Source organism: Scyliorhinus torazame, chromosome 23 (genome assembly GCF_047496885.1).
Source record: "Scyliorhinus torazame isolate Kashiwa2021f chromosome 23, sScyTor2.1, whole genome shotgun sequence".
Classification (NCBI taxonomy): Eukaryota; Metazoa; Chordata; class Chondrichthyes; order Carcharhiniformes; family Scyliorhinidae; genus Scyliorhinus; species Scyliorhinus torazame.
The window spans coordinates 61,535,381-61,547,587 of record NC_092729.1 but is presented as its reverse complement, the minus strand read 5'-3'; the positions used below and the strand labels follow the sequence as shown (position 1 = coordinate 61,547,587).

The following is a 12,207-nucleotide window of genomic DNA, read 5'->3' as shown; positions in this document are numbered from 1 at the left end:
TCAATTACAAGGGTTCACGATTTCAAGGTGAGAGGGGGAAAATTTAAGGGAGATGTGCGTGAAAGATTTTTACGCAGAGGGTGGTGGGTGCCTGGAACGCTTTGCCAGTGGAGGTGGTAGAGGCGGGAACGATAGCATAATTTAAGATGCATCTAGACAGATATATGAACGGGCTGGGAACAGAGGGAAGTAGATCCTTGGAAAATAGACGACAGGTTTAGATAGATGATCTGGATCGGTGTAGGCTGGGAGGGCCGAAGGGCCTGTTCCAGTGTTGACATTGTCTTTGTTCTTTGTTCTTTGAGTGATGTTGCTGACTGGAAGTTGCTGATCAAGTTGTCGCGTGTTACATGGTCAATATCCTTTAGACAAAAAAATATTAGGAATACATCTAGGAACGTCTAAGATGTAGACACTTTGGAAACCTAATCACCGTGTGTGACCCTGATTGGAAAATGTTTACGGCGTTAATATTCCTTCCAATCGGTGAGTACATATTATGCATACTAGCTTCAACGTCCCAAGGATTGTGGTTGTAACTGAGGAACTGTGTAAAACTGAGGAACTGCATCAACAGATGTAAGCCTGCATGTATTTTTTGAATGCCCACTTCCTATATTTTGCAACTGAAAATATGAAACCGTGCAAGGAATTGTTTGCCTGATTTGCAACATAGAAGTCCTGCAGTGCAGAATGAAGCCATCGAGTTTGTAACAACCCACAGAAAGAGCACCCTACATAGGCTGACCCTACCCACCTATGGATTAGCGTCACCGAACGGCATACCTTGGGACAAAAAGGCGGTGATCAATCCATCAATCCATCGATCCTGCAGCTATTTGGACCGTGGGGTAAACCGGGGCACCGGGAGGAAACCCACGCAGACTCGGGGAGAAAGTAAAACTCCACCCAGACAGTCACCCAAGGTCGGATTAGAACCCGGGTCCCAGGCGCAGTGCTAACCACTGTGCTCCCGTGTTGCCCTCTGTTCTTAAACTATGCGAAAATGTCACAGAGCATTTTGTTAATAGTCCGATCAAGGTAGAAAGTACACAATACCAACATCTGGAGGACAGTGCGGGAATAGGGCCGTGGGGCAGTTATTCGTCATAAGGTAGAAAAGATGCGGGCGGAGGACCCTGGTGCAGGCAGTCAGCATCGCACAGAGGGACTACAGCCGGCGGGCCTTGTGCAGACAGTCAGCATCACCAGGGTCCTCCACCTGCACGACCCTCTTGGTGTTGCTGACAGCTGCGCCAGGGTCGTCAACCTACAGTCCCATCTTCGTGTTTCTGACTGCCTGCCCAGCGTCCTGAACCAACAACATCAAGTGAATCTTTCAGGTAGAGGACCATGATGCAGGCAGTCAAAGAACAAAGAAAAGTACAGCACAGGAACAGGCCCTTCGGCCCTCCAAGCCCGTGCCGACCATGCTGCCCGACTAAACTACAATCTTCTACACTTCCGGGGTCCGTACCCCTCTATCCCCATCCTATTCATGTATTTGTCAAGATGCCCCTTAAATGTCACTATCGTCCCTGCTTCCACCACCTCCTCCGGTAGCGAGTTCCAGGCACCTACAACCCTCTGTGTAAAAGACTTGCCTCGTACATCTCCTCTAAACCTTGCCCCTCGCACTTTAAACCTATGCCCCCTAGTAATTGACCCTTTTACCCTGGGGAAAAGCCTCTGACTATCCACTCTGTCTATGCCCCTCATAATTTTGTATACCTCTATCAGGTCGCCGCTCAACCTCCGTCGTTCCAGTGAGACCAAACCAAGTTTATTCAACCGCTCCACATAGCTAATGCCCTCCATACCAGGCAACATTCTGGTAAATCTCTTCTGCACCCTCTCTAAAGCCTGCACATCCTTCTGGTAGTGTGGCGACCAGAATTGAACACTGTACTCCAAGTCAGCTACAACAAGTGGATCTTTCAGGTAGAGGACCATGATGCAGGCAGTCAGCTACACCAAGTGGATCTTCCAGGTAAAGGACACTGGTACAGGCAGTCAGCTGCACCAAGTGGATCTTTCAGGTACAGGACCCTGGTACAGGCAGTCAGCTACACCAAGTGGATTTTTCAGGTAAAGGACACTGGTACAGGCAGTCAGCTACAACAAGTGGATCTTTCAGGTAGAGGACCATGATGCAGGCAGTCAGCTACACCAAGTGGATCTTTCAGGTAAAGGACACTGGTACAGGCAGTCAGCTGCACCAAGTGGATCTTTCAGGTACAGGACCCTGGTACAGGCAGTCAGCTACACCAAGGTAAGTCGTGCAGGTGGAGGACCCTGGTACATTGCAGCCAGAAACACCAAGTGGATCTTTCAACTGGAGGGCCCTGGTGTTGGCAGTCAGCTACACCAAGTTGATCTTTCAGTTTGAGGATCCTGGTACAGGCAGTCAGCTACACTAAGTGGATCTTTCAAGTTGAGGACCCAGATTCAGGCAGTCAGCTACACCAAGTGGATCGTTCACGTGGAGGACTATGATGCAGGCAGTCAGCTACACCAAGTGGAGCTTTCAAGTAGAGGACGCTGGTATAGGCAGTCAGCTACATCAAGAGGGCCGTGCAGGTTCTGGACCCTGGTACAACAAGGGTGGTCGTGCAGGTGGAGGACTCTGATGCAGACATTCAGCTACACCAAGAGGGTCGTGCAGGTTGAGGACACTGTGCAGGCAGTCAGCTTTAAGAGGGTCGTGCAGGTGGAGGACCCTGGTACAGGCAGTCAGGTACAACAAGGGTGGTCGTGCAGCTTGTGGACCCTGGTACATGCAGTCAACCACAACAAGGGTGGTCGTGCAGGTGGAGGACCCTGATGCAGGCATTCAGCTGCACCAAGGGTTGTCCTGCAGGTGGTGGATGATGATGCAGCCACTGGAGAGAAAGGCTTCTAACGAGCAGAAACTTATATCCAAGTTCTGCACACATGAGAAATGGCCTCAACGGGGACCTTGGACTCTTGTCGCATTACATTCGACACGAGGCAGCACGGTGGCATAGTTGTTAGCACAATTGGTTTACAGCGCCAGAGTCCCGGGTTCGATTCCCGGCTGGGTCACTGTCTGTGAGGAGTCTGCACGTTCTCCCCGCGTGTGCATCGGTTTCCTCCGGGTGCTCCGGTTTCCTCCCACAGTTCAAGGATGCGCAGGTTAGGTGGATTGGCCATGCTAAATTGCCCTCAGGGTCCAAAATTGCCCTTAGTGTTGGTTGAATGGGGTTACTGGGTTATGGGGATAGAGTGGTGTTTGCTTGGGTTGGGTGTTCTTTCCAAGAGCCGGTGCAGACTCGATGGGCCGAATTGCCTCCTTATGCACTACAAATTCTATGAAATTCTATGAAATTCAACCCCCACCATTTGGCCTGGTCTTGCGAAATCCTACCAACTGTCCTGGCTTTGGACAATTCACACCTCTATTTTATGTGATTATCTCTCTACAGTGGCTCCGTCTGGATCTGTAGACTTAGGTACCTGGAAAGATTCGCATGCAAAGTATCGTCTTTCATTTTTGACTTTGTCTATGTTTATGTTTGTGGAAACTACCTCTTCATTCACCTGAGGAAGGAACAGTGCTCCGAAAGCTAGTGCTTGAAACAAACCTGTTGGCCTTTAACCTCGTGCTGTAAGACTTCTTACTGTGCTCATCCAAGTCCAACGCCGGCATTTCCACAAAGTAAATTGTGGAAGGCAGACTTTACAAATTTGGGAGATGAGCTAGCAAGAGTGTATTGGTTCCAGCTATTGGAATGTTCTCTGTAAAACTATTTCAAAGCAGTAGGAGGCATTCAGAAGTGAAATTGTACAAGTGGCAGCCCAAGCAGGTGGCCAGAAATGATGAGGGCAATTCTGCCAAACTAGAGTCATGCGGTTACCCAGACGAGCGCAAATTCGGGGTCGATTGGCTGGACGTCTGGTTCCTGATACCGATTCCCCCCAACTAAATGGGTTCAAATGCCATGAATTAATTATTCATGAAGGCCTAGAATTCAGCCAATCCCCTCGTCTGAGGCGTGGCGCGCTCCTGTTCAGTCATCAGTTCTCAGCTTTCTTCGAAAAGAGGAGAGCAGTCACGGGGAATATACAAACGTTAATTTCTAATGTCAAAACGAAACAAAATGTTCGTTCATTGCGGTCACAAAATGCGCAATAGTGTGGAAAGACTGGAGCATAATAGAAAGTACTGCGGTGAAGTCAACATTTAAATTCGGAAAGGAAAGTGGCAATATAAACATTTCTGGCAGGTCGAATCAGGAGATCCGAACATGTTTTCCAGAAAATTAAGAGCAAGTGAGGGAGGTCCTCTGGATTTATATATAACTTTGGTGAGGCCATAGCTGGAGCACTATGTGTAATTGTGATCCACACATCATAGGAAGGATGTGATTGTACTGGAGGGGATGTAGAAGTGATACGCCAGGATGGTGTCTGGGAGAGAATTGTAAAGTCATGGAGAGATGTTATCCAGAGAGGCTTCGGGTATTTTCACTGGAACAGAAAAGACTGAGGGGTTACCTTGTTATGGTATCCAAGATTGTGATGGGCATGGACGGAGTAGATAGGGGGCAGGTATTCCCCTTAGTTGAAAGGCCAGTCACGAGGCGACACAGGTTCAAGGTGAGGGTCAGAAGATTTTGGGGAGATTTGAAGGAAACCTTCTTACCCAGAGGGCGGTCATGGATTGGAATTCACCTCCTGGGACGGTGATCGAGGCGCGTTGCCTTTATAAAGCATCTGGATGAGTACTTGGCATCTCGTAACATTCAATGCTATTTGCAAAGTGCTCGCAAAGGGATTAGATAGGCAGGTCACGTGTTTTCCATGTGTCGGTGCAGGTTTATTGTACTAAATGACATCTTTTGCATTGTATTATTCTGAGATTCGGTGAAAATCTAAGCACGTTAGCGGCCCAATCCATTCATGTTTAGGTCAATCGGCCTTACTAAATTGCCACTTAGTGTCCAGAGAAATGTAAATTACGTGGCTTTGTCATGTCAAATTATCCCTCACGGTCCAAAGATTAGCTGGGGCTGTGGGGATATGGTGGGGAAGTGGGCCTTTGTTGGTGCTCTTTCAGAACGTCGGTACAGACTCCGTAGACAGAATGGCCTTCCGCACAACAGGACCCTATGTCTCGATGACACCCCTCTGTTTCTATTGGGGTAAAGCAGGATTGGGCTATTATTTTGGAGGATCTGCCATGATCATAATGGATGTTGGACCAGACTCGAAGGAGCGAATAACTTCCTCCTGCTACTGTTTTCTATGTTTCTAAGTGCAGAGCCCCCTATTTTGTTGCTGCTTTCAGGCATTCGTCCATCTCGAGTCTTCTGATGTGTCCCAACCAGAGCAGCGCACAACGTCACTGGGAATAGAGATGAGCTACTTGCCAGACTGCTCCAATGACGTGTGTCACATAAATCTGGGTCTGAGGTTTTAGCATGGAGGCTGCAAACCTTTACAGTCATGAACCCCCCCGCAACCCCATTCAGACTGAAAAAGTGGCGTAGAATTATTAAATCTTGATGTCAATGGACGTATTTATCATTAGATTAAGACCGATCGTATCTTCCTGATCTTCCAATTTTCCAAGATTGACACAGCACGGTAGCATTGTGGATAGCACAAGTGCTTCACAGCTCCAGGGTCCCAGGTTCGATTCCGGCTTGGGTCACTGTCTGTGCAGAGTCTGCACATCCTCCCCGTGTGTGCGCGGGTTTCCTCCGGGTGCTCCGGTTTCCTCCCACAGTCCAAAGATGTGCAGGTTATGTGGATTGGCCATGATAAATTGCCCTTAGTGTCCAAAATTGCCCATAGTGTTGGGTGGGGTTACTGGGTTATGGGGATAGGGTGGAGGTGTTGACCTTGGGTAGGGTGCTCTTTCCAAGAGCCGGTGCAGACTCGATGGGCCGAATGGCCTCCTTCTGCACTGTAAATTCTATGGTCTATGAACTCCCAACAACCAACTCAACCCAACCAAATCCCTACCCTGTGGAGCAAGTGATCAGAATGTTCGCAATAGGAAGATAATTTGTGGTGTGGTAGATTCGATTTAGATTTATTGTCACGTCACCGAGGTACAGTGTAGAGTACAGACCAGACAGTAAATAACGAGGACGAAAGCCTTAGAATCCAGGACTATATAAATGAGATGGTGAGATTGACTGTGAAAAATGGAATTTTACCCTGAGATGTGCGGGGTGCTGCATTTTGGGAGGACTAACGAGGCAAAGGAATACTGAATGAACGGCGGGAGGCTGTGCATTACAATGGAGCAGAGGTGCCTTGTGGTGCATGTCCATAGATTCTTGTAGGAAGGTGGCGAAAGCATGTGGGATGCCTCCCTGGATTGGCTCAATCATTAGATGTAAGCACATGCTTTAACAAGCACACTTCAAACCACATCTAGAGCTCTGTGCAATTTTGGCCGCCCCATTCTGTGAAGAATTTGATTGCACCTGAAACGATCCAGAGGAGATTCACCAGCAGCTTGCCTGGGCTGGAGTGTTTCAGCTATGAAGAGAGGATGGATAGTCTGTGATGGTTTTCCTAGGAGCAGAGGAGGCTGGTGGTGGATCTTGCTGAGTTGCATAAAACTATGAGGGACAGAGAGACGGTACCTCAAAAGAAACTTTTACCCTTCGCGGAGGGTAATTAACTATGTGGGGGAGGGACGCAGGTTTGAGATAAGGGGTAGGGCGGTGGCGCAGTGGTTAGCATGTTTCCTCAGGGCGCCGAGGACTCAGGTTCGCTCCCGGCTTCGAGTCATTATCCATGTGGAGTTTGCACATTCTTGCCGTGTCTGCGTGCGTCTCACCCCTGCAACCAGAACAGAATGTGCAAGGTAGGTGGATTGGCCGCGTTAAATTACCCTTTAGTTGCAAAAAAAAAAAAAATTGGTACTCTAAATCCATAGACAAAAGGACAGGGGCAGGAGATTGGAGAAGCGGTTGAGGAAGAACCATTGACCCAGCGGGTGTTGTCGATCTGGAAACCACTGCCTAAAAAGTTGGTAGAGCCGAGAGCACACATAATTTTAAGAAGCATTTGATGAACACTTCAAACTCTACAGTCGACAAGACTACGGACACAAGGGCTGGAAAATGAGATTGGAAAGATAGGTGCATGATTGCCAGTGGAGACAGAATGGACCGAAGACCACTATGTGTGCTGAAAGCTAAATGTCTCTTAAACCCCAGCGGTCTTAGGCTCTGGAAATCATTTGAGTTTCCATCTCCACATTCTGTTATTTGCAATGTGTGGAAAGAGTGCACGGAATGATGCACATTCTAGGTTTTTTTTAACATTGTCACTCCTTTTCTTTTTAGTTCATTTCGGCTGGCTTCTCGGAATGGACATATGTGAGTAACCGATTTTAAAACTGAATACAATAATTGCAGTTTCTGGGCTAACGTGTCACCATTTAACTGTTTTCAGTCTTGGTGAGGTGATTAAAACAAGTGGAAATAATCTGCTGCATAAATCAGTGTGCAACGTTCCTCAAATGCTTGAGCAATGTTTGCTGCTCTCAGACTTTCCTCCAGTTGTTTATTGTGTTCGGAGCAGTGATTGCGACCTGCCCACTTCTTGTAGATTCTATTTGGCAACAACATTCAGAACTAACGACAGTGTTTAATGTTGAAACAGTTGAACGAGTTATGTTGCGGAGGAGATAGCACACCCGTTGTCAAACTCCAGGAGGGAAGTGGAAAGCAGAGATGGTATACTGGGCAGAACTCCGTTCCCACGATGTCCATCTGTTCCCAGCTCCAAGTTGCATTTTTTATCCTGCTTACATTTGTTGTGAAATTAACAATTTCTAAGTTATTGATGTGCCACGGTCAGCATCCTCATTCGCCATAATCACCCGCATTTACATTCCCTTTGTCTTTCTGTCCAGGATATCTTTGTCAATTTCCACACATGGCACGCTTCCTGTCCAGAGGTGCTGCTCCAATTCCCCCGCCCACATCTTTATACATTTGGCGCTATTTCCAGTTCTCTCCAGCTTTGACAAAGCCATCCAGACTAGAAATGTTAGCTCATGTCATTCTCAAGATGTTGGGATTGCCAACAATCTTCTGGTTTTGGAACCAGTTCTGTTGTAAGAACGTTTACGAAACTTTACTCTCTATCGTAAATAAAACATAGTACATTTATTACAGCAAAGTATATTTATTGCAAAGTTAAAAGCTGTGATCAAGCAACATTGCAACCCTTATGTTATTTCAATGTGAGGCTATTTAATGGTCAACCAATAATGAGGTCTGCGCTGATTGGCACGCCGATTGGAGAAATGTATTCAATGTGTGATCTGTTTGACTTCAGTTGATTTACCGATGCCAGACTTAACTTCGTTCCCGCCTTACGGACACTTTTTTACCGGAGAGAATATAACTTTGAATTGTCGTTGCCAATGTCCTGCCGTAAGGATCCAATATTATCACAACCGGAATCCTGCAAATCGAAGGGATTATGACGAAGGACAGTGCAAGACGCACCTTGAATATAACGACACCGTGGTCATTGGAGGAATCTACAGTTGTGAATGCTTGGATTTCATCGAAAAGCGCTGGAGGAGGTCAAATCTGAGCAATCCCATTTCAATAAATATTGGAGGTAGCTTATCAAAATAATTTATCTGAGCCATTAGACGACATTGCTATTGTTTAGGAATAGGGCATGCGTTCGAGCCCAAAAATATTGTATTACGACTCTGGACAGACCGCAACGGTATCTGCGATACCATAAGGATTGTTCTATTAATTGGTAAGGCAGTGAGGAAAGGATATCTCGCTCCAGGGGGAATTTCACGAAGAGTAAGGATACGGTACATTAAAACAAACTTTATTGCGAACACAGTATTAAAATGTAATTGGCATTACAAAAGAAAATAGCTTACAACTACTCCTTAAACAATTCTAATCAATGTAGTGACACAATAACCCTTAACTGGTACCTTCACTTCCACTCAAACAGCAAAGCTATCTCAGGTCACAATCCACGTTTAAATACAGTTCGCAGACTCACAAGTATTTGCTGCATAGAGATGTCTTGAATACTCTACTTTGAGAAAGAGAGATATTTTGAGAATGCTTGAAAGAGAGAGACCAGGCACATTGTGAGAATAATGCAGGTATTTCGGCTGAGTTTCTACAGAAACATGATCAGTTCCCTTTCCTGCCAATGACTAACGTTGGAAACCTCAACAGCTGACTACTTGGAGACCTGGCTCCTCCCATTAGCTACTTCATCTTACTCATCTGATCACAATATCTCTAATTCACGACCCTGAAAGGAACCCTCTTAATAAAATGCAGATCCATTTACCAAGCGTTTATGATGCTTTAATCGCCCCCTCTCTCCAAAAACGCCTATGCTATATTTCAAATCAGGAGTTTTAAAAGCACTACTGCAACAGTGAAACACACACGAACCTATACCTTGAAGCCTTACTGCACTAACCACATAGACTAAAATGTATCTAAAATTCCAACATTCATCAACATTGTTTGCACGCAAGATTCTTTATTTGTCATTGTGCTTCAAAACGTTCCAGATTTTTATTTTCCTGTTGCAGATCGACTTTCTCAACCGACTATCAACAAATTCAAAAATTTCGCACTTACTTCAAGCGGCGAAATTGTTCTTATTTCCTGCAATGGGGACATTCGCTCCTCCGGGGGCATGTTCCACTTGTACAGAAACCGGAGCGTGGAACCTGTACAATCTCATCACGTGAATGACGATCAGCGAACTGCGATCTTCAAAGTCAACGTTACGGGAAGTGATTCTCTGGGAAGTTATGGCTGCCAGTATCAAACAGATGTTTTAGGAAACTGGACGGATTCTCCATGGAGCAAAGATGTTGTGGTGACTGAGAATGATCAGGAACTGCGTATGGCAATGCCAGGTACGTTTCTTTATCTCAATGTCTTTCCCATTGTTTCAACTGTAGTCAAATAGAAGATTGATTTAGTTTTAAATTTATCTAACTTTTACTGAATATCTGCAAGGAAGAATTGCGGGTGGGTGACTGTGTTGCCTTATCATTTGCATGCATATTTAATTGCCAGTAGCAATTTGACTCCCTCATCCGTCATCTTCAAATAATGATGGCATAGTTAATAAGGGGGGGAAAATGAGTTCAAATACAAGTCACATGCATGGCTACCAACGAGGTAGTATGGCCACCTAAAAGCAAACGTTGGAACGTGTATTGTCGTATTCAATTTATATGCCGCTAGCTTTCAGGGAATTCCTGAATTCAGCTTCCTTCGCAGTCCGACCTTGAATCGCCGCGTCATTGTTTTGAAGGTAGAGTTCAGAGCAGGTAATGACTGGATGAACCCATTCTACGCTGCTCAACGGGGAGAGATGAAACTTGTCATTTCATTTCCAGCATTGAATACATTCGCTGAATCGGCCACAATATATAAACAACAATTATTTTGAATTTAATCGGAGTTCGGCACAGTTTCCGTCGAAGAAGAGATTTATCCCTCACAAAACAATAGTAAAAACAATTGTACTCTGTTGAAACTTTGGAGATGGTGGAATGAGGTGCAGCAAACTGCGCCCACGCAAGTATATAAACGATTGAACCTTTGCCCGTTTAGCAGGGCTCTGTACTTTAGATTAGATTTTTTTAAATAGATGAATCGGATAGAAGGGGAACTCCCAATCGAGAGAAACTTACCCTGAGCTATCTCTTTCAAACTCTGGAAAATGGTAGGCCTCGATTCACAATATGGGTGACAGTCATAAAATGAGCATTTAAACAGGGAAGTCCAAATATTCGACGAACAAATTGATCTGGAAAAGCTGAAGGTTGTAGATAAAGTTTCTGGAAGGATTGCTTTACTTATGTATTATGACTGACTTTATTACTGTTCAGGGGGAATGATTTCTAAGCTAACTGAATGGTGCAGAACAGTGAATCATTGCAAATTGGGAGGAGGCCTGACCAGAGGCTGAAATGTACACTGTCAACTTAGTCTCTTGAACAGATAGGTGGCGGTCGAATTCCAATGCAGAGTCGTGTATTTTGGTTGCCAGAATATGGGCAGACGAAATAAGCTAAGAGCTGCAATGTTTGAGGCTGTGCAGGAGCAAATTGACTTGGGTGCATGAGTGTACTGATCATTGAGGTTAGCAGGAAAGTTGAGAGAAAGTATAATTTAGAGTATAGTGTTCTGGGCTTTATTACGAATGGCATAGAGTACAAGCGCAAGTGAGTTATGCGGAACGTATATAAGACTCCAGTTTGACCTCAGGTGGAATACTCTGTTGAGTTCTGTTTGCTGTCGTACAGGGACTGCAGAAGGGGTTCACAAGAATGGTTCCAGGGACAAGAAACGTCAGTTATGAGGTTAGATTGGAGGCACATTTGGAGAAAACTGTCCAAGAGGAGACTTGACTTATCTGCACAATATCAGAAGAGGGCTGGACGGATCCGATAAGTACACACAGAACCGTACATAGCAAACAGATGCAGTTGGAGGCCATTCGGCCCTTTGAACCTGTTCCATCTTTCACTGCGATCATGGCTGATCATAAATGGCGTGTCCTGATCCTACCTTCCTTCCAGAATCCTTGATCCCTTTTGTCTCAAGAGCTCTCTCTAATTCCTTCTTGAAGTTACACAACGTTTTCGCCTCGAATATTCCACAGATTGATCATGCTCTCGGTAAAGATATCTCTGCTCACCTCAGACATAAATCTGTCTGCTCAAACTATGGCCCACCAGTTTTGGGCTGCCCCACAAGTGGAGCCATTGATTCTGATTCTACCCTGTCTAATCTTTAGCATTTTCTGTTTCTATAGTATGCCCCATCACTCTTCTAAGCGCCGACAATATAATACCAACTGCCTTAATCCCTCCACAACTATCATCCCAGGAATCAACCTGGTAAACTGTCGTGCACTCGCTCGATAGCAATAACATCTTCCCTCACATAAAGGCACCGCCATTGGACACAATGCTCCAAGTGTGGCCTCACCAATGCACGATACACTTACAGTAAAACATCCCTATTCCTGTACACAAATTCTCTCACTCTGAAGGCCTACATATCATGTGACTTCTTTATTGCCTGCTGTACCTGATCGCTTACTTTTAGCGACAGTTATACGAGGAGACCAAGCCTCGCCGAGGAGTAGGTCACAAAACGAACGAGACGAGGGGGCACAGATTACAAGGCG

General features: G+C 45.7%; 1 long non-coding RNA gene across 1 annotated transcript; it reads left to right on the top strand.

Moving 5' to 3' along the window:
* The first annotated feature begins 440 nt into the window (after positions 1 to 440).
* LOC140399764 (uncharacterized) lies at positions 441 to 8,575 on the top strand. Its single transcript, XR_011937858.1, has 3 exons — positions 441 to 486; positions 7,332 to 7,364; positions 8,332 to 8,575. It is a non-coding gene; the product is annotated as an uncharacterized lncRNA (long non-coding RNA).
* The last annotated feature ends 3,632 nt before the right edge of the window (positions 8,576 to 12,207 follow it).